Below are 24,398 nucleotides of genomic sequence, written 5' to 3' on the forward strand. Positions count from 1 at the left end.
TCCTCCCCAGCCTTGGTGTCTGCACAGCTCATTACATCTTCTCACTTCCTTAACCAGTGGCAAAATGCAGCTGCTTGCATTTTTTTTTCTCCTGTATGTGATTCACAGAGGCACTGTGACTGTCACTGATTGGCTTGGCCCTGGTCAGCAGCAACTTTGGCCTTGAATTGGCCAATGTTTACTCTTCGGGGCCTGCAGAGAGCTCTTGCTGCTCCTTACAGCAGCCATTTTTTGCAGCCCCCCCATTCTCTCCCAGCACCCAGCTATGCAAAACTGTGACAGGTACTCATTATTCAGGCAATTCCTTTTCCCTATGAAAAAAAAAGAACTGATTTTCCCATCTCCAGTAGCTTATGGACCTATACTTTCTCAGTTAACATAACTAACGGTAAGTTCGTGGGGGCTACCTATAGTAACCATATAGGCAAAACTACCACTCATTCATTTCTTGTTTCTACTACTTACCATAAACTATGTCTGGTAGCATCTTATGGCAAGTAATTTACTCAAGCTTACTAACAAACTAAGGATTAATAGGTCTACAGGGCTGAAAATTCATTTTCCCATTGCAGGTTAGACACATCTAATGAAAACTCAACAATATATTGAGATATTTTCTTTGGTCCATTCAGATCTCAGGAGTTCCACCTACTCTAGCAAAATTCCTCTAGTGGCTATTCTAGAGATAGAATGAAGGCTTATTACATCTAACTTCCTTAAAAGCTTGAGACTAAGTTCTTTAGCGTACGGGTTGTGTCATATCATGTTTTTGTGCAACATCTAACATAACCTGGACAATAATGTATTGTAAGTTATATAAAGAATACATAAAAAGTAAATAGATGCAAGGAGAGAGAAAACTGACAGGCCACAAATTAATTAATGTATTGTTCCTAACCCTTACTAGTAGAAACACCTGAACCTGCAATACAGAGTAATTTCTCCTCACGTTATCACACAAACTTTCAGAAACCTTCCTCTGGTCTACCATTACAGGAAGATGATTTTAAAAGAGGATATTGATCTGAAGATTTCATATCTCCTCCGTTCCCAACACCAGATAAACTGGATCAGAAGCAGTGGAGGAGTTATTTTCTGTGAATTGCTGCTTTAATTATTACTGATATTACAATATTACTGATATTACTATAAATGTTTTTTAAACATCTCTCATGAAAGAAAAATTCCTATGGCCTATTCATCTTTAACCAAACTATGCCTATCAATGGACATCTCCAGCAGGACAAAAACCTTCAAAATATGTCTCTTTCCCTTGGATCCAGTGATTCCCAATAACTAACAAAAGTAATTGTGAAGCTGCCCTGTTAATTCAAAACAAAGCCCTCATTACTGATGCTCCAAAGACAGAAATGGGGACGAATCTACAGAGAACAAGAAACTCTAAGAAGGCTTATATTAATGGTGATGGAACAAGGAAAGGCAATATGAAAAATAACAGCCCTTTGTCTCTCCTGTTTGTCCACTGACAAGGAAAGGCTTCTCACCAAATTGATGGGTTTTACTCTTGCCCTCACAGGTGCAGGCCAATTGTTTATGGAAACCGCACACTTTGCAAGATCCCCATGTGTCTCTCACCTGAGGAGGCAGATGGTGGGTTGTGGTGAAGCAAAGCAAATTAAATGCTCACCTCCTTAATGAGAATAACAAAATTCCTAACAGTTCAGTTGGTTCTGACTTAATAATTTTAAATAACCTCAAAAAAGCCTACACATCAGGGATTCTACAGTAGTTCACTTCTCAAATCCATTAACTGTCTGTTTGATCTCATTAATACTCAGCTTTAGTTAATTCAGGCCCACCGATTTTTTTATGTCTCATGAGTTTATGCATATTAAAAAAGAATAAGTAATTAGTATGTAGATGAATCACAAATGTTTTAATTTGCCAGGAATGAAAATTACCAGTGAACATTTTTAACAGTCATTTTTAAATGGTTATTGGTGATCAAAAGTACTGTAGAAAAAAAGCCATTCAAGGCTGTTTAATATCTGCTGTATGGATCCACTGGGAATACCCTCATCAGTGCACACACACCCAAAAAAACCTCACACACGTTCTGTGTACATCCTTTGCAGTGCTTCCTAGTCACAGTTATCACAAACAAATAGCATGAAACACACCCTGAAACACATACCAGGCCCTGCCTCATGCTGTGAAAGGGAATACTCTTCTGAAAGGGAAGATGCAAAGAAAAGCTTATAGCTCAGCTCTTGTACTTTTCGTCTCCCACTCACTACATGAAGGCAGGCACCAACCTCCTTGCCTGGCATGGATGTGAGCTCGGTGGCATGAGCTCTGATTGGTTCCATCTGAGCTTATCTCCCAGATCTGTAATTACTCAGAGGAATATTTTAATTGTGAACCCCAAACTTGCTGAAGGATAAGATGGGGAACTCTGCTAAAAAGGGAGGAGTGTTAGAAATGCAGAGTAGGAAAAACCATACCTGGTTGGTAGGGATTTTTTTATTGGTATAAATACTGTATTTTCTATAGATTTAAAAAAAATATTAAAAAAATAAAAAATGTTGATTACTTTCTGGACTTCAGCTCCCAAAATCTGCCTAGTTTGTATTTCACTACACAAGGTGCAATTCGGGATACAAAGCCATGAGTTTTCCAAGCAGACCATTTCCAGTAAAAGTTATAGGAAGACAAAGTAAGAGTACAGAAATATAATGAGCAATTTAGTGTTCTCAGAATAATTTTAAGAACACGATGCTGATGTGACATCATAAACATATTGTCTGGTCTGTTCTAATTGTAGAATAATTACATGATGAAGAACTTGGCCACAAGAGTAATCAAGCGCAAAACCAAGACTGAAAGAATTGCTTCTAATTTAACTAAACTAATTGTTTGCGACAGGACTTACTCCGATGCCTGGGAAATTTAAAAAAATTCCACTAACTTCTTTTAAAGGATCAAGTCTTTGGAAAACGGGATTTTCCCTGTTCTTCTGAGTACCAAACAGATGAAAAATAAATCTTGCACATACTCTTTTGACTGGAGAGTTTCCATTCTATTAGTCTTCTCTTTATTAAGTTGTTCTCTGACTCAATTAATCACAATTTTTGTGATGGATACTTGTCAATACCTTATCTACCTTACAATGCATTCCTAAAAGAAGTCTTTCAAGTATGAAGTTAACATCTCTTTGCCAATTGATGCATTTGCCTTTCCTCCCAAAATATGTTGCAACATAACTTCCTCTCCCAGTCTTATTTAATACTTCAGATCTCTGCTGACAGTCCTCCAAATATACATTAAGTCACTGATCCAGCTTCAGCAGTTTATGCTAGCACATCCTCACTGCTGTATTATCTAGGTTTTGGGAATTCCACTCTAGAAATCTATCCTGGGCAAAAAATATACTTTTACTTCGGTAACACCACAGCCATTACTGTGACTTAGTGCACACAGAGGTAAAAAAATTAAATAATTCTTATTTTACACTCTCTCTATCCTTTTCCTACAGTCCAGCTTCAAATACTACCTGGATGAATAAATTCTCTGTTTTATTTGCCACTAGGCTAAAATACAATCAGAAAAATACAATTTTTAAAACAAGCCTCTTTATAACAGCAGGAGGGTTTTATACACATTGTAATGTGAATGGTAAAAATTAACGTCTGAAAATAACTAAATTTTTGGGAAACTAGTTTGAGCACTGGAAGAACAAACTGAAAAATAACTATGAAGTTCCAAAGGGTTCACCAAGTAGTCTGTGTATTCGAGAACACAAATGAAAACAAAACTACAGAATGACACATTCTGACAGAGGTTACAAAAGAAAAAGCAAGGCAAACAGGACAAACACCACCACCACCACACTTCCAATACCCCACAACCCCCACCACCCAAACAGGCAGAAGGTCTGTAAGCAGCGCACAGGAGACCAGAGGTGCATTCCCGACTGCCACAGCACAGTAAAGGTCTCAGGTTTAGGACAGACTTTTTAGGTACTGATACTTGGAAATGGATTTGGCTTATTCCTGTTATTAACTTTATGCCTGAAAAAAACCCCAAAACCAGGACACCTTCTCTGCAGTGGCAATGTAAACAAGCTGAAAGCAGAGAAACGAGAGATGCAGACTCAAGATAACTATATGGTGAGCAGCCTGATACAGTGGGGCACATTTTGTCCATAAACTGCTTTAAAAAGTAAGCAGCATACTTTCAATAGCAAATAGACTCCCGGGGAAAAAAACAAAGAACAAAACCCAACCCAACCAAAACACAAACAAATAAAAAGATGGGCTTAAGTGACATAAAAGTCATCTCCGTCTTCTAACCAAACTGCCCGGCAATCGCATATCAGGACCACAACAGCCTGCCATTGACACTGTACAACCCTAAACTTGCTCAGATTCTCAGTAAGTGAAAGTGGAGCGATACCCCAAAATGGAACAGTGCATCTGTGCTTTACCAAATGTAAGAGTATAACACAATACCACATAACTCCAGAATAATACATTTTGGAAACAGTTTAAAGTTATTTTTGCTATCTATAATAATTCATTGCTATTTTGCCAATATTAAAAGAAATCACACTAACTTTACCCTTTGATGCAAAGGAAACATAGTGTGCTCAGCAAGGTTTTCTTTGAGCCTCACGCATAAGGCTAAAGATGTCATATGTATAATTTAATCAAATAAATTCCAAACATTGCTTAGTGTATTATTTGATTTATTTATTTTTTAAAATATATGACACTCAGCCAAGAAGAAATTCAGGAGCAGAAATGAGGTGCAGTGCTGGCAGCAAATTAAAATTTTTTTTAAAAAATTTTTTGATGGGCTTTTTCCCATTCATTCTGCTTTTACACTTTAATGAATTTGTCCCCTGCTCCCAATATAAAATAATGGTTTTCAGTATCAACTGCAAGTTCATAATACTATTTTATGTTTAATCACTCTATGTATTCTCCTAGACAGTCCTTCTTCCTTATCTCATTCATTATTGCTGAATTTTAATTCACTGTTTAATAATTGCATTGCAATTATAATTTTGAGAGCTTTGGTGGAAGTCATACATTTGTTATTTAAATTAACAAAATATCTTTAATGTCTTATAATTCAGAGGTAAGTTCAAGTCAAGTTCCTGTCCTAGAATCTGTGAACTGGAATACCGGAGCACACCAGAATCACATCTCGAGTGTAAATCCATGGAATAAAAAGTGTACCCATTAATCTATTCTTTCATTTCAGTTACTGAAAACAAGAAGCAATAGCCACACAACTTATAATTACACTGTAGTTGTAAAATACAACAGTGAGCCATAACAACATGATCTCATGAAAAAGAAATTACTTCTGCTTTAAAGCATACACAGGCTGAAAAACTGCTGTCTGCCCCTCATGACAGCAGTTTTTCAGGGATGAGGGAGGGACCATTTATGAAAAACAAATACTTTCTGTGATTGCAAGCTTTCTGTTATAAATCAAATTATCAAGAGACAACAGACAGCTAAAATGAAGATTAGAACAATAAAGTCACTTGCTGTAAGAAAAAAACCCCAACATTTAATTTGGAAATAATTTATTAAAAAAACCCACCCTAAGAAGCTCTGTTGCTATAATAATATATATTGAACCAACCTGCCCACTGCCCAGTGAAACAAGCAGCTCTGCACAAGTTAAGGAATGGGGAATTTAAGTTTTCACATAGTTTAAATCTGTAGTTGGTTAGATGTCAAGACTGAATTGGGCTGCACTTGGTGACTGGCTGACCTAGGGTTTTTCAGTGCCTTCCCTTCCAAACATTCCAGAGGGAAATACATATTTAAGAAAACACAAACAACAAGCTGTTGCAGTTAGAAGAGATCAATTCTTTCAACAAAAAAAAAAAAAAACAAAAAAAAAAAAATCAAAGCACCAAATCAGGAAACGGCATGTGCAAAGCAAATTCTTGAACAAACCCCAATAATTGACTATTTGGATTGCTGGCTACTCAAAATCTGGGCTTTCCATTGTTCTTCAAGGAACAACAAGAACATGAACAAACCCACTTTACTAAAGACAAGGTAATTACTATAAATTTTCAGCAAAGCATTGCTAAGCATTAGTGTAAATGTTTTGCTTCTAGTTGGTAGCCATCCACAAAACAATTTGTCATGAAAATCACTTTTCCAAAATTGTATTCAAATTCACAGTGAGACTTTACCAGCTTGAAAATGCTCTCTGTTGCTTCAAATTTGTTGTTTTTCACTAGAAACAGGACATGTTTTTCAAAACTACCACAAATGGTTACTGAAATGGGATCATTAGTGTTACAAATGTGCTCTTTTAACATCATGGCAAAATACAGTCTTCTAAGTAGTCTGTGGTTTATTACAAGCTTCCTGTACCAAGTATCTTTTAGACTAAGCTGAACTTTGCTCGTAATGAGATAAGTGTTATTATTAAAAATGTTCTTTTCACTGTCATATTATAAAAATAAAAGCTAAGTATTTAAAATGAGATAAATTTGAAAAAGTAAAAGTAAACTCAACATGTTAACTCTTCAGTCAAAACACTTGGTTATGTAGGGCTCTTACACTAATTTGGATGTCATTTATGAAGCAAACATCTCCAAATGGGAGAGCAAGCAGCCACCAGGTGACCAAATGGAAACTGTTCCAGTGAAGCCTTGTAGTGGTATTTTCACCTTTCAACTCAGTAGTTACTGCGCTAAGAGCTACTGAAACATGTTGTCGTGGTTTTACCCCGGCTGAGAGCTGAGATCCACGCAGCTGCCTGCTCCTTAAAGGAAAAGAGCAGGGGAAGAGGGAAGGAGCGGGGGGGGGGAAGAGGCAAGGGAAGAGAAAAGGAAGAGGAAGGGGCAAATAACCCCAAAACCAAGAAATTAAAAGGCCCGTGGGTTGGAATAAGGATAGTTTACTAAGATAACAGAAAGATAAAATATAACAATGCTAACAGGACTTTAGAGCAAAAATATATGAAGCTGTTGATACACAATGCAGTTTCTCACCAAACCCACAACTCAGGCCGTGCCACCCAGAGCCGTCCCAGAACCCGACTGTCCCCCAAGAACCGCGTGTCCCAGAGCCGCCCCTGCTCTTCCTCCCATCCGCCCCCCGATATCCTGGGCAGGACGTAATTGGCATGGAATACTCTCTTTGGTCAGTTGGGTCACCTGTCCTGGCTTCGCCCCTCCTTTCTCATGAATAGAGAAATACGAAGAGCTGACAAAGTCCTTGACTGTCTGACAGCAACTAAAAACATCAGGGTGTTATCAGCACTGCTTTCATTTTAACTCTCAAACACAGCATTCCATCCGCTGCTACAAATGAAGTTAACTCCATCCTGACCAAAACCAGGACACATGTTAATTCCTACTTCAGAGAAGTAGCAATATTTCAACAGAAACTTGGAGACAAGCAATAAGCACCCAGAGGGTGCAGATGGAGACAGTGGGGCCCTGACTCTGCTGGCTGGAAAAGCAATGGCAGTTCATTTGCCGGCTACAGCTGTACTCTATCAGAATATGCTGAATTGGAAGGGACCTGCCAGAGTCATTGAGTCCAACTCCTGGCTCCACAGTGGGCCAGCCAAGTCAGAGCATGGGACTGAGCACATCGTCCAGACACTTCTTGACCCCAGTCCAGCTTGGTGCTGTGTCCCCTTCCCTGAGGAGCCTGTTCCATTGCCTGACCACTCTCTCAGTAAAGAGCCTTTTCCTAAAATCCAACTGAAACCTCCCCTGTCGCGACTTCAAGCCATTCCCTTGGGATCTATCACAGGTCACTAAAGAGAGGAGATCGGCACCTGCCCCTTCACTCCCTCTTCCAGGAAGGCACAGACCACAGTGAGGTCTCCCCTCAGTCTCCTTTCTCTATTTACATCCAATATCAGTACAGAACCCAGAACCACATCAAGCTAGAGCAGGGTGGGCTCTGCTTTGCCTTTTTAACTGCTAACTTGCAGCTACTTAACCAAAGAAAAGTTTTTTTTTAAAAAAAAGCCTGCTGGAAATATGCTTCTCAGAAAAAAAGTAAAGATCCTTTCTTCATCTTCTCCTCTTTCTGATGTAGCGATGGGCAATTTTCATCTCATGGGAGCAGGTATTCTGCACAGATAATTTCAAGGCTAGCCACTGTGCATGCAATATGATGACCTTCTATCTAGCATGCATTAGCTTTGTAAAACATTGGTACCAAACAATGGAACAATATTAACAAAAAGCACTCACAAGAAAAAGAAGTCATGAATAGGGGAACTCAAAGTTTTGCTACAACGTTTGACCTTGAACAAACACAGAACATTTCCTAGGGACTGAGGAACAATAACCAACAGTTAGTTGTTTTTTAATATATATCCAGACATCTTCTATTCCTCACCTGTCATGAATGTCTAAGAAGAGTGACCCAAACTATAGTCATTATTAAGAAAAGGCCAGTCAGCCTTCTTGCCTCGTTAGATGGTGAGAGGCACAGGGAGTCCATTAAGCTTGAATTAATACGTCAAATAAATGTCCCTCTTCTTTGCCACATTATTAGTAGCAGTATGAGTTTAATGAAATTGTAATATCTGAAAACTGGAAGATGGAAAAATATGTTGCATACCATCATCAAGATGGATTTTGAGAGCTGGAAAGCAAAGGAAAGGGAGAGAGCGAAGATGCAACAAATAACTATTATAAAGATCAACTAACTTGTAATATGAAAGAAGCCAATTTTTAAATAAAATGTAGCAGTTATAAAATGGGTGTTGACTCTGTTTTTTGTTACTGACTAAACACCTGCCAAAGAAATTAAAAGCAAAACTTCTATTGTTTGTGCATGAATTTGTGAGTTTGATTTAAAGATTTTACCTTCAGTGAATTTTTCAAAAAACCTCATCTTGTTTATAACTAGAAACAACAAAGTAAGAATTTGTGAGTTAAGACTCTAGAAATGACAGTTTCAGTTTATTTCAAGATGAAAGATATAATAGAAATAATTAAAATCTAAGTTTTAGGTGAAGAATTTACAACAAACTCATTCTTAGAATTGCTACACATGGGTTAATTATCTAGTACCATAGTAGGTTAATATAATTAGGGGAAGTGGAAAACTTAGGGAAATGTGTTTTTTATTATAACACACATATTCCCTAAATATATCAGGGTAATTATTAGGATGATACATACAACCATGGTACAGCAAACTGATCTTCAGTCAGCTCTGCTAATGACCAGTTTACTTTGCAGTATGCTTCCTCAGATATAGTTTGAGGATCAACAAGTTTGGTACAGAGGCAGATTATCCATCTGACAGACCTTTGATTGTCACAGGATTACAAAGAAGCCAAGTCTGTGGTTGCTGAGGTCTCAAAATGCAAGCCTACTCTTTTGTAATTTGCTCACACCCTCAGAGTACATTTGCACAACCACTGCTGAGCCTCTCAAACAGTCTTAGATGTCCCACTGAGACTTTTAGACTTCATTTCCCTGTGGGAGGGTACAATTTCTGCAGCCTTCTTTATATTTTGCTCTTACTAATGGGGCTTTCACATATTGCATTGAACACAGCGGACAGCTCTGTGCAACCCAGATTTTCCTCAGAATAAACTGTGAGACTCTGCAAATACATTTGTATGCCCCTCTCCTGGCTGCTCAGATTAAAATTAGACAACACTGTAACATATGTACTAATTCCACATTCATATTCTGTTGAGATCACTACAAAAAAATTTACTACAAGGAGCTACTCTTTCTTGATACTGCTGAATGAATGCTCATGTAACACTTACTCTTTGCTTCAGTAGTATAAGAAGAAACTACCTGGAAAGGACATATTCTTTTTAACTGTTTATACTTGTGTAAAACATTCTGAAGATGCTATTAACTTGTTGAACTGCAAAGGGCTAATCCTTCCTGTCCTCATTATGTATCATCTGATGTAAAACTGAAAGATAATATGAAATACAGCAACACAAATACGGTAGTTCAAGATAGATAATCATGCTTCAGAGGATGTATCAAGGCAGGTTATGCCTGAACAGCCCATATGCGGCAAAGGAGGACTAACATTGGATGAAATTACTGCACTGTTAATATAGGATGTACATTATTACAGTAGGAAAAAAGTAGAAATATTATAAACTCCTCCCCTTTTTCAGCCCCTGGTTAATGGAAGAAAGTAACACCCTTCTAAACAGCCTCAAATATCATCTGTTATGCAGCCACTATATTATTTCAGTTAAGAGATGAAAAAAATACATAAATTTAAAATTTTCTGATTGAAGGTGATATCCGGTTCCAAAACCTAGCCAAAACATTCACCATCTACTTCTTTTGTAACAGAAACCACTATTATTTTCATTAAATCTTAGAGTCACAGATTCACAGAATATCCTGAGTTGGAAGGGATCCATAAGGATCATCAAGTCCAACTCCTGGCTCCACACAGGGCCAGACAAGTCAGAGGTTTTTAAAGAAAAAAAGAAAACCACCTCCCCAGCTCACTACTCCATTGACAGAGTCACTTGGCCACAGCTTTGCAGAGCATCAATGTGCACAGGAAGTTAAAATATCTTCTGAATGAAAGCTGACCCTTCTATCCTGGGCTTTTCTATAGAGCTTCGAAGTATGGCATTTAAGCAAATGAAGACATTTTAGAGCCTGCAAAGCAATCCCTCTTCCTTTTTCTACCAACACGGCAGAACACCACCTCTTAGCTCATTATTTTCTCTTAAAAATATAATGAATGGGAGTACAGAAAGGAAACCTTGAAAGTCCTGACCAAAGACCAAAATAATAGTAATCTTATTGACAGTACAAGCTTCTCTCATTGCTAAAACTCTGCATTCCAGCTGTATCAACTCCCCATAACCCTTATTCAGCAGTGAAACATTTTTAAAAGCATTTCTTGGCATCTTGCCCTTCAGCAGAAGAAAATTTGCTTTTTTACAACATTTCTGCCTGTCAGCACTAAAGCATTCTAATGGGTTTTGCAGCTGTGAGGGGAAAATTGAGAGACGGTCGGCAGATTCTTAGGGCACGCTGCTGGGAGACAAGTGCCTGAGGGTGTTGAGGCAGGAGAAACCAGCTGACCTGACCAGTCTTCACACTCCACAAAAAATTCAAGCAGCAGCTTTCACCTACAATGAGCATGCCAAAACAAAGACCCTTCGTGATCCATGGGGTCTGTGTAGCAAGCCACATTAACATCCTTATTTATTTGCTTGATCTTAACAAAAGCAGCAGCTTTTTGTGAGAACTCATGAAAGAGCAGAAGCACAGCTAAAGGCAACCTCAACTCCCATAAGCTGCACCTAGCACATGGGGTTCATGCTACAGATCTTCATGCTGTAAGTACTGCGTGAACTGAGAAAGTAAGGCAGACCACAATCAGAAAATCATGTATGGCATCCCTGCTGTCCACTTGGAGGTGAGGACAGCAGCGTGTCTGAATTAAAGGTGCCTCTTCAAAGGATGTTAACCAACTGTATAAGCCTGTGTGGTTGAGAGATAGCAGCAATGCCAGGAGTTAGCACATGCAGTCTCTGGAGCTTCAAGCTGAGGTGTCTGGCATAAGAGAACTGCAATACCATGAGCTGTTGCTCCTCAGAGCAACCATCCAGTGCTTGGACACCCAGTTTCAGAGAGTGAATTAAGTTCAGGAATCCAAGTTCAAGTAAGGGGTTATAAATGCACTTTCCCCTCTGCTGAAAGGAGAATAGCACTCCACAGTGTCTCTTGGTTAAACACTAATTCCATGTGTTTCCCACCCAAAAGACATCCCTAGGCCAACCCAAGAAGAACATGTCTTGCTGTTACAATGTGCTGTAATAAAGTCTGCTAATGGCCATCAGAAATAAATACTCCTTCACAGGAGTGAAATAGTTTAAGTATTTTGATTTCAAGTCATATAAAAGTGAGATCACATAGCACATTCACTGGATTAACTATTTTATGACACAGCTTTCTAATAATTACACCAAAACGTTTCTTAGCTAATTACCCAAATTCTTCTCTTAGTTACACCAATACATTAAACTGTGGACTTGTCTGGTATTTGCAGCCCTGTGGCCAACACAGATTTATCGTCTCTGTCTCCGAATATAGACTTGAGATAGTTCATCTAGGCAGGGAACACGGATGCGTGTAGGAGGAGTCTGAAAACACTCCAAGGAATGGCATTTAAACCACTTCCTAAACCACTGGGAGTTAGGGGAAGACCCCAAAAAGGCCTCTAAGGAAAAGCCCACGAGGAGTCCAAGCACACTGTGAGAACATCACAAAGCCATACCTAAATGACAAGGACAGAGAGAAGGAAAACAAAATTACAGATGTCTGTCGGGAGGAAAGATAGGAAATTTAAAAAAAAAAAACAAACAAAACAAACTTGTAAAAATAAGAAAGCAATAAGGAGACATCTTTACCAAATGACAAAAACCTTATCAGAGCGCAAGCCAAGAAAAAATTAAATCCACAGAGCAGTAACATTTAAAAATACACCAACTACTTCATGTCAGAGTTTGTAGATAAAGTATTAACAATTTAACACACCACCATTCATTATTCAAAACATTCACACTCACACCGAAACCTTGAAATCTGTCTTGCTTTCAGATTTGGAGTTAATGAGAGGAAAGATATTCCCCCCATTAGTGCCTGCCAGTGTCCTGCCCATGTGATACAGGCACAGTGCCTCTGTCCTTTTTCTGCCATCTAGGTGTTACATCACTCAGTGCCTGAAAAATTTAAAGTGTCACCCTTGTGAAGAGCAGATCTGTAGCTCACATTATCACGTTGTAGACAGATAGATGCTACATTGAAGGGTAAAGTATGAAAACATGAGGATCCTGAGGACACGAGGTGAATTGTAATGAAGAACGATGAGGTACGTATTCAAAGCACCTACAGGAAAAAGAAACAGTGACCCAATTCTGCTGAATTTAGAATAAGAAATTTATCTGGCATTGCTGTTTATCATCTCAAATGCCACGTATATTATTAACCAAGAGACACTACATCTCCGTTCACTACCATACTGTAATTGAAGATCTACTGGATATACTTATCAAAATCCCACGCAATTGCCTTGTCTATGTATTTCAAAAGCTCAAGCTTAATCTCTGGACGTGAAAGGACAAGGACACCACCAGAAAATAAACTTTTTTAAACCCCAATTTTACTTCTCAGAAGTGCTATTTTTCTCCTCCCACTTTCTCCCTAGCCTTGAGAAAGAACCAGTCAATTTGGTTTTTATTTAATCACTATTTTGCCAATTAGATTTTTGACCCCTCACCAGGAAAATGTAAAAGTTGGGCTTTTTTATATTTCTGTTCTAAATATCTCCATTGCAGTCTGATACCACAGTACTAGTATACTCACAATTTATACATAAAACCAAATCCTACTGATGTTGCTTTCTTAACAGTTTGTTTATATATTTTTAAATCTGAGCTAATCTTTTCAAGATTCACTATCTAGAAATGTTATTAGGAAAAAAAGTCTTCCAAATACGGTAACACAGACAAGTTTCCCCCATATGAAGTGCCTGTTTCCAGGCAATACACCTAAACAGCAGTTGGAGAAGCTCTTCACCCTGGTCTGTGGGAGGGGGAGATATTTGTTTTCTTTCTAACAGAGATGAAGACTGCAAGGCACATGCTATTTGGACAATGCTGCTCTTAGCAGAAGCCATTCTTCCCCCTGCCATGCGTAAGGCGATCCAGCTGCTGTTCTTTGTGCTAATATTGCATTTTTAAATTTAAATTTTTCCTCTTATATGTTATGGTATGCATACTGCAGGGAACACCCTGAATATCCTTCTACCAGGAATCAGGAGTTCAGTCTTCCTAGCTTCCCAACAGGTTGCCCAGAGAGGTTATGGAAGCATTTAAGGCCAGGTTGGATGGGGATTTGAGCAATCTGGTCTAGTGGAAAGTGTCCTAGCCCACGTCAGGGAGTTGGAACCAGATGGTCCTTGAGGTCCCTTCCATCCCAAAGCATTCTATGATAAAAAGCACTGACTCAGTACCTGTTTCTCTCTGGAAGGGATCTCAGCCACTTGGGTAAATACCAGTATCTTGACTTTCAAATTATGTAAAATTTAACAGCTGAGGTACAGCTGACAGGAAGCTGAGGTAACTGAGTCCTGTACAATGCTGCAAAGCAGCAACACAGACGCCTCATCAGCTGGGTTATGTCAATTCAGCTCCTTTGAGCAGGAACCCATTGACTGTTCACTCATCTGTATAACACAGCAAAATATCCTATCAACTTTATTAAGCCTCTCCTAAAATCAACAAATATATAAATAGACTCTGGTGTATATATGAATTATATGGTCAGACGTTTTTATTTTATTTCTATATTCAGTTTATGAAAATATAAGTTCATAATACCCCTTTTTATAAGGCCTAAATATTGCTAATAAATATTACAAGAACTTGTAGAATTTTTTTGATGTCAAAATACATGACATCTTTTAATTTCCTTCCACACAAGCCCTGATCATTGTATATAAACATTTAGTAACTGCAAATAGAAACATTAATTTATTCAGAATAATCACATATCCATGTACAATAAGTGGGAATGTGTTTGCTAACTTATTTTCTCTTGGCCTGTGCATTTTGCTAAAAGGGCCCAATTACCTTCGTATGACTTGGGTAGATAAGTATGTTAGCTTGCAATTGTAGAAACTAGTTAAGAATCAAAATACTATTTGTTCTCCAAATAAACATAATTTTATGGCTTTAACAATAGTTTAATGCGATTCTTCTAAGTAAGAGCTCTCTTCCTTGGAATAAGAACAAAAGGTTATTCTATGACGCTGACATTTACACAATACAACAATCCCTTAAGCTTAATTAATGCCCTTCCTGCCCACCAAGAGCAAACAAAACTACTTTGCAAAACAATGAAGGAAAATTCAAGGTAAAACCTTTAGTCAGCAACTATTTGAAATCAGCACTGCAAATTCAGCAGATATAGTCAAGGTAAGAATGGTAATAAAAATCCACAGATGAAAAGAATAAAGTACTCAAAGTATCCATTCCCAAAGGACATTGCCAGCACTCAAATTAGAAAAGCAAGATTTTATGGAAACGTTCCAGGAGACCTTAGGAGAACTAAGATAGTTTTCAATATTGTCTGTTGCTTTCTATTTGTATTTCTGGGGTGATTTTTTGGTGGGTTTTGTTTGGTTGGTTGGACTTTTTTTGTGGCTTCTTGTGTGTGTGGGTGCACCTATATGTTTTTTTTTAAAAGAGTTAAATTTAGGCCACTTAGAATTTCATCTGTTAAAACTTGTTACATCCAAGTTAAAACTGAGGGGGGCAGGGGGAGGGAGGGGAAGGAAAATTGATGGATAAATTTCTGGCCAAGATGAAGACATTGTCTTTTCAGAACAGACATAGGTGATGCAGCTTGATAAGGTAATATTAATATTCCTACTTAAAGAATGATTTAGTCTGACATACTTAGAGTAAAAAAAAAACCCACAACAACAATACATGCCCTTCTAAAAAGTCCCTCTCCAGCTTTTCTGTAGGCCTCTTCAGGTACTGGAAGGTGGCCCAGAACTTTCTCTTCTCCAGGCTGAAGAAAACCCAACTCTCTCAGCCTGTCTTCATAGGAGAGGTGCTCCAGCCTCAGTCCTGAACAATAATTTTCAGGCACAAACAGATGAGTCACTGGGAAAAACAACAGTTTGTCTGATGTCATGCAGAGATTACATCTCTACTGCTTTACCAGACCATTCCCAAAAGTTCCTGTAGTGATATCCTGGCTCCGCACTGCAGCAGGCCATCTTTGCCCAAAGCTGGAAGGTGTTTAAGATAGCCTTAAGGTACTTCATAGACAAGTATGAAACACACCAGATGGGGCACCTCCTGAAGACTGTCACCATCCCAGAAGTGTTGGCTGCCTGCTTGAGAAGACAGTTCTTCTAGTCCAGCACTTCATCCTCCATTGCCCAAAATATGTCACCCCTAGCATCCTCTAGTACCTTTATTAAACTGTAAGTCTCTCTATTCTCCACCTGCATCTGTCATGAATGGCAAAACATGTACTTCCAAGCTGATACAACTGACTCAAAAATGTGTGAGAAAAGAGTTTGAGCAAAAATCAAATGGAGTCTGTCCTCCTCATGCTGGTGGTACATTTATTTAAAGTTTTGTGATTAGTAATGAGGCTTATGCATACTCATATTTTGCTAGATTACTGGTAAAACAGCATTTTTCTCAAACACTCAACCAGTAGAAGCTGAACTCTAAAATTTACTATTTTAGAGAATAATTCAAATCCAGATCACTTGAGGATGGCAACAAAGAAAACTAAACACTGATTTTATTTTCCCAACAGGTTTTTTTTTTTAGGGAATATTTTTGGGATATCAATAAAGATCAGTTAGCTCTATGCCTGCCAAATTGACCAAAGATATCAGGTTATCATTTGTGCTTATACATGTAAGTACGTCATATTTTTTCTGAGAGTTCAAAGCAGATCTAGAAAACCAGTAAAAAATAAAAGCGAATAATTTGAATGTGCCGTTAAATGTCCATCAGAAGATTAGTCTGAGGCAAAATTAATCCTCCCCCTCACATCAGAAGGCATACAAACAACTGATGGCTCTTAAAAGAGCCATGTCAATATATACTATGTGAGGAAATGGGATTTAAATATACCAAAACTCCCTTTGAACTGTATCATAATTTTGCAATAGTCTTATTTGGAAAGACTGGTCATTAAATAGAGAATAAATGACATACAAGGAATTGCATTTGGCAGATGCCAAGGCTGGTATTTGTTCATTATTTTTTCTGTTTTCTGGTCAGGTTGAGAGGCAGCAAATTCCTTATGTACATAACCAAGAATGTAAAATGAAAAAACAGGAATAGTAACGAAGCAGATCAAGTCCTTCAATGAATTTTTTCCTCTTGATCAATACAGCTGGATGCAGGTAAGTTAAATAAAGTAAGCAAACTCATTTTCGCAATTAATAAAGGTCATAAACAGAAATGTTTAGCTGCCAGACACACATGAGTAGTTGTCTAAAGGATTACTCACAGATAGCGATGCTCTGACTAGCTAGAGAGAGACATGGATATAAAGAGAGACCATATGAGAGACCACAGAGACGTGCCTCTGGCTCCATCAATATCAGAGCCCATCTGTTAATATGAGAAAAACAAATCAGGAAGAAAATCTTCAGAATTACAAAGAAAATTTGGAACTTTTCACACAAGTATACCATAGAATCACTGACTGGTTTGGGTTGGAAAGGACCTGAAATATCATCTAGTTCCGAACCCCCTGCCATCAGCAGGGATATCCTCCACTAGATCAGGTTGCCCAAAGCCCCATCCAACCTGGTTTTGCACCTTCCAGGGATGGGTCAGCCATGAATTCTTCCTGAAACATGTACAGAGTATTAGAAAAGACAAACAGTCCTAACAAACCTCAGTTATGAATTCTCCTCCAAGTCTTCCAGTGGGGCACTGACACCAAGAGCTGCTGCTGTCTGACTACAACCTCAGTGTTAAGACTGGCAAAGTACGATGCATGTGGCTGAAAAACATAACTCCAGCTCACCCAGTCAAACAGTGCCAACAGCTCTGGCATAATTCTTGGGCTTCACCTGGTACCATAACTGCTTTTTCATTACTGTGGGGCAGCCCTGGTGCTCTGGGAGACAGACCCAACCATGTACTCAGCAGGTCACCAACAGCAGCATCTAGCATGTTACACTTGTACTCATGAGCACCAAATCAGGCTAGCTGAGAGGACACTTATGGTACCATCGTAGGATTAGACACAGAACTCAACACATCTGCTGTAAGATGATAAGATAATAACTACCTTCTTTATATACTGCTCTAAGGGTGGAGAAGCAATTAAAAATAAATGGTGTCACAGGAACAGGTGCTTGGTAGGATCTGATGCAAAGTCAGCCCTGGCTGAATGAAGAAGTCACCCTGAAATAGAGCATGAATTCACACAGATTCTACTTGAAATTTTAGCCACTTCTAAATGCCTTTCTCACAGGGGAAAGAAAAAGCGATGTATCAGGGAGCTTCATTAACTTCTATCGGTATTCTCAGCAGGCAGAATAAAAACCTCTCTGAAACATTTCAAATCAGTCTTCAGGATCAGGAGAATGACCAGTAATTTTAGATTTAATAACTCTGTTTAGAACAGACTTACAATCTGGTATAGAAAATGACCTTGGGAATTTTATGAGTCCTGCTGGGATGAAGTCATTTAAGTTTCCTGAACACATTAGGTTAAAAAGAAAAAGAAAAAAAACCTAAATCTGATCATAGAGAAACCCCAACAGACTATACATGAGAAAGGAACCATTCATGTGCTGGGGTAGCCTATAACCCACATGCCTTACTCTGAAAACTTAAAGTAACTGGAATTTGATTTCCATTAAGGTTGTGAATTCACATCAGAGAAAATGTTCCAAATTCTAAGTCACAAAAGGAGAAATGAGCACATACTTGAATATATCCAACTATGTCAATCTCTGTAATACCTCCTAAATAATGCTTTACATGACAGGAGCAACTGTGTTAAGGAAACTCTAAAGTACTCTGTCCTAAAGTCCAGAAGAAGGGATTAGTTTTAATTGAACAAAGTATACAAGAAATAGGAATCGTTTGTGCATGTGGTCAAAATGAGTTGTAGCCCAGACCTATTCATATGATGTAATTACTGATGAACTGCCTACCTGAACTATCTAGGGTATTCATTCTTCTGATGAAAAAATAAAAAAAGCCTTCCAATGTGGATCATTTTTACAATTAAGGTGTTTTATAGCTCATTCTCTCCATCACCCCAAAGCAAGAGGCCAACAGTCATCAGGTTGGCAGAAGGCATTTTTATGCAAAGTGCCATAAGTGTTTTGTAAACTGAAATCTTCAGTTGCTCTTTAACAGCCTTGTTTAAAAAAAATCTGAGCATCTTGTTCTGTTTAGACATTTAATTATTATGCCTGTCATAGTTTGTTTATTAAATAGAAATCCATCAATATAAACCTTGCTATGTTCAGAACCCACGCAGCACAGAGAAAATTCTCCCCCACAGCCAGCCAGGGGCAAAGCACTTCCAAGGTAAACCAACGTAAGCATGTGCTGCAGCATCCTTTGTTAGTAGCACTGCAGAACCCTATGCGGTGAAACAGCAGAGAGTAGTTGAAGGAAAATTTTATAAAGATATAGAAAGAATAACAATTGTGGGCCCTCTCACAACATGAGAATACAGGAACTCCTAATGAAATTGAAAACAGAGTACAGATACACATGAAGAATTATTATATACAACTGGATTTAGTGTCTAGAACTCAGTGCTGCCAGGTACTGTTGAGATGCAAAGCTTAGCATTTCACCAGGAAGATTCAGCTCCTCTGCAGGAAACTGAAATCAAGAATACAAACCCTTATTCAAACCACTCCAATTTCCAAAGCAAATACAAATACTGCCTGAGTATTACCACCTTCTTATTATAGGGGCAGAATTGGTCAAAGCCTCCTTGCAGTCACCAACTGAATTAAACAGCTTTGCCAATCGTGTCATACAGAAAAGCAAATTCTTCCAGTACAAATCCAAAAACAAAAGAACAAGTACCTTCATTATATATTACACTGAGGACAAGAAAATTGATCACAGTAGCAAAATTGGAACAGAATGCAAGACAGAATCCACCCTGAACACACAGGTAAAACAAGAAAACCCTCCAATTATTGTCAGAGAAAGGCAAAAATTGTAAAAAACCCTCCCAGCCCTAAATCATCATGACAACAGTTTTACTACACCCTAAACTTGGGAACCATGGAAAGTAGTACCCATTGCTTCCCTTTCCACCTTAGTTTTCTTTAGCCCCTCTCAAGAGACAGGATCAAAGGCAGAATCAGAGGCAGGAACTATGCCAGCTGCTACTGCCTCAGTGGATATTGGAAAAGACGGTGAGACAAGGATAACCAAGGGCATGTGCAAGCTCTGTAGGAACCATAGCATGACTATCAACAGCAACAAGGAGAAGAGGCATACTGAACAGCTGAAGTTACTGGTAATAAATTGAAATGACCTTGGTTGAAACACTTTAGATAACAGAGACCTACTCTTCATAGTTGCAATTTCTTCTTTTTCCTAGATAGCTATTTTTCGAGTTTACCAACCAGTTTCAACAAATCCAAGGAAGTGTTGACTAAAGTTACATCAGGGGCTACCCAAGATTTATTCACAATAGATCAGCCATTAGAAAGTACTATTTTCTAATTGCAATAATCTAATTTTATAGACTCAGTGTCTAATGGGCCCACAGTGAGACAGGCAAAGTTTCCAGACTGCTAAGCATATCCTCTTAACCGGCCTCATCCATCAGAGCTGCCTAACAACATTCTCAGGAGAATTATTTGTATCCCACACAAAGCACAAGTGCAAAACCTCAAATTTTCACAGTCATTACTACTTGTTTGTTCCTTAAATGTCTATCAGATGACATTTCTTTTTAATAGCCAGGGTCAAAAGTCATTTGTATTTTCTAAGCCCAGCATTCTGAAATCGAATTTGTGGAAAAAATCCGGGAGTGTATAGTACACTCAGAAGTGAAAAGCTCCCTCAGAACAGAGTTGGTCCAGCTGTAAAAGAACTTAAATAAAAGGTCTACTTTCCAACAGCCAGTCTCTCCACATATCATTTACAGTATGAAATTTATATGGGACAGTGTAAATAAGTACAAAAAGCATTGTTTCATCTAAACCAATACAGCTTTCCATTCAGGAGAGTTCAGATTCCAGTTTCAGTTCTGAAGCCATAATTTGTCTGCCTGTTAAATTTTACAGACCATCTCCCATCTCCTCCCCAGCTTGCTTTTTGAATTACAGTATATGTATCAGTAGAAGACAGTAATTTTTTACAGTAGTGCTTGGTAATTAATCTGTTAATTACATTTATTTGCCCTCAGTTATTAGGGCAGGGTTGAAATTTCTTTTGAATTATGTATATGTATTTCTGGATTAAAACACGTAAAGCAGACAAAAAAAAAAAAAATCTAAGATTTTGTATCTACATGTCCAAAAATTTAATTAGTTAAATCTCAAATACTCAAGTTCCTCTTGAATATTCTACTCAATACTATTGAATACTAAGTTTCTCTGCCTCTGTAACAACCACTATAGGAAATGGTTTACTGCCCTCACATTCTGGCAGTCAAGACTGACCTCTAAGGCAAGACGCATTTCAGTTCTCAACCACAGGCAGGGTTTTTCAGCAAGAAGCTCAAAGATCACATATCATAATTCATAATTTTAGCTTCTTCAGAAAGTGCCATTTCCTATGCATCCTTTCAGATGGGTGGCAGCAACCCCTTCAGCAACTGGTGAAGGCATGCAAAAAAGGCTGCTTTTCCACTTCCCTGACTTTTTTTTATTACAAAGCCCCCCAAGAGAAATAAATACATCAGTAGAGAGGAAGGTCTTTTTGGCAACATATGCATTCCTTATGCAATAAGAGTTTAAGGAATAATTAACAGAAGAGACGTCATGTTGAACTACAACAAGTAGATCAGAAAGGCTGCATTTATACTGATGGACAACAATACAATCTCAATAAAAATAGATGTAAGCTTTACCGCATAATGCTACTTGCAGTATACCTCAATGCTTCTCTCAAGCTACAAAAAGCTCTAGACTGCTACAAATGTCTTCCTTTTGCTTTCTCTTTCTCTCTTTCTTTTTTATTTTTTGAAATTCTCACTTGCTATTTTTTGGCACAAGCTTCAAAAATTTCATGCCAAAGAACTATTTTAGACCACAGCTCTATTTCAGACATATTTTCCTTTAAAATAAAATTACAGAAATCAAATTGATTTTCAGAACATGAAAACCTTTTAGAAATCATCAGTGAAGTTCCTCTCAAGCCAATAACATGCTTTCCCATCAAGCATCTTCAAACTTCAGTCAATTAAAAACAAAACAGAATCACACAATTGTGTATGTAAACTGGCATTTGACAATCATTTAATCTAAAAAAAAAAAAAGATCATCTATAACCATTCTGTCTCTGCACATCCAGCAGGCACAAGTGCCCGTTCCTGAATTTCAGTGAAAGTACTCACACAGCAGAAATATAAGAATTCAATAATTCTTGTCTTACTTATTAAAAGTGCTTACCCCAAGTACTAAACATATGCCACAGGCAGCAATTGATCTTGCCACACTTCAGTTAAGCTTGCAATATATTTAACACGTAAAGGAGCCCAGCTTCATCGTGTAGAGAAGGGTTCGATGTTAGAAGGTAGCAGCTGCTGCCACTCAGATACTGTTATTAGAAATGGTTGAGGCAGTCTGTACACACAGCACTGATAGCCCTTCTGGTTCAGGTATCAGTAGCTAGATCACGCAAGTGAATCACTGGGAAAGGCACCTTAAAATAGAGCTGGGGTCTGAGATCACTTCTATCACTGTAAATGGAGAGCAGTTTCATTGACTCTAATGTTTAAAGTCAAATGTGCTGGTTTTACTCGCAGGATCCCCTAACGCAGTCCAGAAGAGGCAAGAGCGATGCATGCCAGTCAACAGAAAGCTGAGCAAAGCTGAGTGTCCTTTGGAAAGGCAGACTGGTGTAGCCCATGCAAAGAGACAAAACCAAGTAATCCATTACATGTGGAAAAAAGTAACATCACATTTTTCCATGGAACTGTACATGGCAGCCCCTCCTATTTTGTTTTTTCATTTAAAGAATACAAAGATTAAGTTCTTTGGGTAGGCCCATGCAGCTACCCAGAACAAAACAGGAGCCATCAGTTGATACAACTAGAAGGAAAACACGTTGCAGTAGTTGTTGCGTGTACTGAAGTTGTGCACAGCACACTGAAGCCAATGAGCAGAAAGACCTTCCCCTCGTCTGACCTAGTTCTGTCAAAGATTCACACATGGAGATAGTGGGTGTAGAGGTGACACATGCAGGATCTTTAAAAATTTTAGAAGGCTTCCACTCACAGTGAAGAATACCTAAGTCCCTGATGGCAAAAGAAAGCTAGCTGAACTCTAGGAAATTCAGACAAGATATAAGAAGGTTGCCCAGAACTGTAGGCATACAAGAATGGAAACAGATTAGGGCCAAACTGGAAAAAACTGCCGGAAGTGTGCTGGGTTTCAGAACAAAACAAGGCTGCAGGTATGCCCTATTTGAAAGGAGCTGCAAATGTAAAGAAGAATTTCTCCTCCCCCCCATCCCTCTTTTTTAATTACCAGAGGGTAAAAAATACTGTAAAACCACAGTATAGTTGCAAAAACATAATCCCATTTTCTGGACTGTGAATCACTTCTGACCACATTGTGACAGGTGCAGCAATAGAAAGGCACCATCCCCAATGAATTTTCACACAAAATCAACATAGAATAGCAGAAATAAGAAAAAATACACAAACATACATTAAATTTTCATTAGATTATTCTGAAAAATAAATACCAATTATCTCCAACTCACTGTATACCCAGCTAATGGTAGCTGGGTAGATTCAGTACAAACAGTGGAACAGGTTGCCCAGGAAGGCTGTGGAGTTCACCCCTTGAGCTATGCAAAGCCCAGTTCTGCATATCTCTGAGCAACCTGATGTAGCTGACCTTGCTCCAAGCAGGGCAGTGGACCTCAGGATGCCCAGAGGCCCCTTCCCACTCCAGCAATTCCTTGATCAAAATCAAATGGATTGCTGAGAAGTTATTTAAGGATGAATTTTTTCATAAAATGAAAGAGAAAGGGTTCTCTGTATCCATGTTTAAAGCTTGAAAAAAAGCAGAATACAATTGTGAAACATTCATTAAACCAGCGTTACTAGTGGAGAGAAGTGGACCTTGGACAACATCATTGGTACATTGGATGAACAGATTCATGGAAGAACCTGGCAATGGGCTGCAGCAAAATGTAATTCACAGTCTGGAAATAACAGCTCCCAAAATATGATCATCTTCTTAACTCTTAAAGTTAAAATTGTGGCAGGTGTCTGAGGCAAATCCTAATCCAACATAGTCAATACTCCCTATTTTTCTGACTATATCACTAATTTCCTTCACAGTTGCCAGGCGAGCTATTGTGTATAAGTGGAGTGCAACAGACATGAATATACAATATGTCCCCCTATGTAATAGGGACAGCAATCTTAGGTCAAAAGTGATCAGTGATCTTCCTGAGGAAACAAAAAAGCTCTTGATGAAAGACTGGCATGACAGAATCGGGAACTATGTGAGCCACCTCAGTACTCATTTACTGAAATATAATAGGCTTTGACCCAAGCTTTCAAAATAATTTAAATAACACACGGGTCTTGCTCAAAACACACAACCAAAAATAACTTCAAAAAGCACACTTTATTTTGTCAAACCAACTTCCAAACCCAGAAATTCAAAACAAGAAACAATTTCTTCCTCTATTACCTA

The 24,398-nt window shown here is 38.4% G+C and overlaps 1 protein-coding gene across 2 annotated transcripts in view; it reads right to left on the bottom strand.

Annotated features, from left to right (window-relative positions):
* PLD5 (phospholipase D family member 5) overlaps nucleotides 1-24,398 on the bottom strand; it is a gene marked incomplete at both ends in the record, with an annotated part of 192,144 nt that overhangs the window by 92,834 nt on the left and 74,912 nt on the right. The gene's annotated exons all lie outside the window — the stretch shown is intronic.

This window comes from Gallinula chloropus, assembly GCF_964237585.1.
Source record: "Gallinula chloropus genome assembly, chromosome: 3".
Taxonomy (NCBI): domain Eukaryota; kingdom Metazoa; phylum Chordata; class Aves; order Gruiformes; family Rallidae; genus Gallinula; species Gallinula chloropus.